We start from the raw sequence: 3514 nt of genomic DNA, 5'->3' as shown, positions 1-3514 counted from the left end.
TGGAAAATTTCAAAGAATTCAGCAAGCACTTTAGTTGTGGCAGTGCATTTTGCAGCATTTGTAGCTGTCATCATAATAAAGATTACAAATGATCTCCCTGCTGCTGAGAGTATACCTTCTAGGATCAGACATTAAACCAGAGATGGCAGAAATGCATCCAGAGCCCTGCTTTATGAATTTACTTTGCTTATTGCATTTCTTTTCTTGGAAATGTAATTGCTTTGGAATTACTGGGATCATGGGGGGAAATCATGCCATCAAGGGAGTAAGCTATAGAGTGGGGAAATATGATGAAGTCAATTTAAGTTTGACAGAAATCTTGTGGCGTTTGTTTGTTTGTTTGTTTTTATTTACAACTTCTTGGTAACTGCTTCAAAGTTTGCAAAGCCAGAGGAAATATTTTTATCCGTTTTTACTGTTGTTGTTGTTGCTGTCGCTCAGCACACACACAAAAAGGCAGACCTAGCATGTTACCAGAAGTCTGATGGTATTTTGGAATAACATGCCATCTCAGCAAAATTAAATAATCCAATTATCACACAAACATAATTACTTTAATTGTGAGTGTGGGAAAAAAACTATAAGAGAAGAAGTTTGACAATAAAATAATGTATCAAATAGTAAATGGACATCAGATTAAGCCAAATTTCTTGTTCATTTCACAAGTGCAATTTTAAATCCCTATTTAGCTCATGTAAAAGTTAGCATATTGTTTTTAATAATTGTACAACATATCATCTACTAGAAATAAAAATTGCAGAGCATTTCCTTTTGAATATGTAGTCTAAACTCTTGAGAGTAAGAGCATGTTCATGTGTGCACACACACCTACACACTGGAACTCTCATCTCTCATTCTTTGGCTACCAATGTACATGCAAAAATGAAGACTTAGCTGGGTTTCGAGCCAGGTTTCTTGGATTTTCTAGATAACAAATGGGCTTTGGCTAACTTAACCAAGCAGAAATTTGTTGGAAGGGAAGGAACAGTTTATAGAATCAGTGGGAGACTGAAGAAATCAGCTTGGAGATGGACATGAACCAAGACAGCTGTAGTTAGCAGGAATTCTTTTGTAGCGTCAGGTGAATGACCCCAACTATTTTCATTCTGCTCTTTTATTTGGTCGAAATAGAGATTCTTAGAAGAGAGCAAGCATCCAATTGGCCTATGTGCTCACATGCTTACCCTCGAAAGGAGAGAGTGGGGCACTTCTACCAGCTGTCCCACTAGACCGTATCCAGTTGGGAGGGATGCGTCTCTTAAAGGATGAATGCTGGGCAGCCAAACACAGCAAGCAAATAACCCAGGGTGAGAGGGTGAAAAAGTGTTACTCCTTAGAGAGATGTTTCTAACCTTGAGTGGCTTTCCCTTCTTAGACTTTTTCCAAAGAAGAGCACATTTTGGTGTGATGGAATGAGCTCCTGGTGTGGTATCTGAAAACCTGAGTTTCATACCGCTTAGTTCTGTGAGTTTTGCAGCTCTCTTACCCTCTTTGTGACCAAATTTCATCTTGCCTATCTCACAAAATTATTATGGACACCAGAGCAATGTACATTAGTGTATGCGAAAGCAGTTTCTAAAACTGGAAAGTGGTTTCTGAATGTTCCTGTGAGTGCGAGAATCCTCTGTTAGTGACTATAGAGCCCAAAAGGAGGCACAATGGTCTGGTCGCATGTTTGCGATCCTGCACATGCCCTAGATACAGTAGTTCCCCCTTATATAGGTTTCACTTTGGTGATTTTAGTTACTCAAGGTCAATCATGGTCCAAAAATATTAATAGGAAAATTCCAGAAATAAGTAATTCATAAGTTTTAAATTGTGCACTATTCTGAGTAGTGTGATGAAATCTTGCACCTTCCTTTTCCATCCTGCCCAGGACATAAATTATTCCTTTGTCTAGTTGTATCCACAGTGTTAGTCATTTAGTAGTTATCAGATCAACTGTCACAGTATCGCAGGACTTGTGTTCAAGCAACTCTAATTTTACTTAATAATGGCCTCAAAGTACAAGAGCAGTGATGCTGGCAATTCAGATATGCCAAGAGAAGCTGCAAATTGCTTCTTTTAAGTAAAAAAGTTAGTACAGTACAATAAGATATTGAGAGAGGGAACAAATTCACATAACTTTTCTTGCAGTATATTGTTATAATTTTTTATTATTAGTTATGTTGTTAATCTCTTACTGTTCCTAATTTATAAATTAAACTTGATCAGAAGTATGTATAGGAAAAAAACATAGCTTATATAGAGTTTGGTACGCTCTTCAGTTTCAGGCACCTACTAGGGTCTTGGAACATAACCCCTGCAGATAAGGGTGGCTACTGTACTAAGATCAGTGTCACTTCATGCATGTGTTTCCTTGTCAGATTACACAGGTGAGTGACTGTCATGAAATTTAATTTTAGAAGAAGTCTGGTATCCACTATACTTAGGTCATATCTGATAAAGCAGTCTTCATTTTCTTCTTTCTAGAACAATCTGTTCCATGTTGTAGGTTCCCAGAAGTCCTTAGGCTTCAGATGTCTGTCTGGATTTGGGGTTCTTAAATGATAAATGAAAAACATACACAGAGAGGTCATACTTTATTTGAACCACAAGTTCCTGGAGTCCTTGCATAATTCAACTTTTGAGACTAATTCCAACAATAGATAAGAAGATTTGTTTACTAAAACGAGTATCCCCATGCAGCCCTAGAATAAACTCAGTTTAGAGTTCACTTGCATCCTTCAGCTTTGAGATTAAATTATGTGACTGTCGACGAACTTAATTTGGAGGACTGGAGTTACAGTATTTCAAATTTTGCACATACAGGGAGGCTCAACGCATTTTATGTCACCTTAAATTGAATTCAGGTAATTCAAATCTAAATACAATGGGTGGCTCTGTAATTTAGTACAATTCTTCAATGCCTACACCTTCTAGGATGCCTCAGTGCAGCATTTGGTTTAAATCAAAGCTAGAACACTTTAGTGTACATTTCTCTACATTGACCCACCTCTGGAAATTCTGGTTTTAGTAAACTGGACACTTGTGTCTGATGACTGTGTCTTGCTTTTTACATGAGCCAACTTTTGCGAATTAAATAAAGAGTTTTTTTTTTTTTCTTCTTTTATTGCCAGGCCAATTTTTTTAGCTGTTAAATGAGTTTCTCTGCTTTTGTGAGGTTTGAGTGATACAGACAAGCAAGTAGACCTCGACTGGTTGAGAGATATGCTTGCTTGGTTGGTTTCAAGGAAGATCTTGTAGTCAGGTGCGCATCGCCAAAAGACTGACAGGAAAAGCACTGGAACCAAGTGTAAAAATTTGGGCCACCTACAACAAATGTTTGAATTCCTCATGCTCACACTTGTTATTTAACAGATGAGGCAACTAAGATCCCAAGAAGTCCACTCACCATCCCGAAGTTGTACAGGTGTAGAGCCGAGTTCTCATCCACAAACAACCTACTTCCTCCTTTGAAGGCAAGACTTTTAAGCTATTTTGTAAATGAGCCCCTGAAACCGCTCCTTTTGTT

Source organism: Pteropus alecto, unplaced genomic scaffold (genome assembly GCF_000325575.1).
Source record: "Pteropus alecto unplaced genomic scaffold, ASM32557v1 scaffold75, whole genome shotgun sequence".
NCBI lineage: Eukaryota > Metazoa > Chordata > Mammalia > Chiroptera > Pteropodidae > Pteropus > Pteropus alecto.
The sequence above is the reverse complement of the archived record's forward strand: the minus strand, read 5'-3'. Positions refer to the sequence as shown.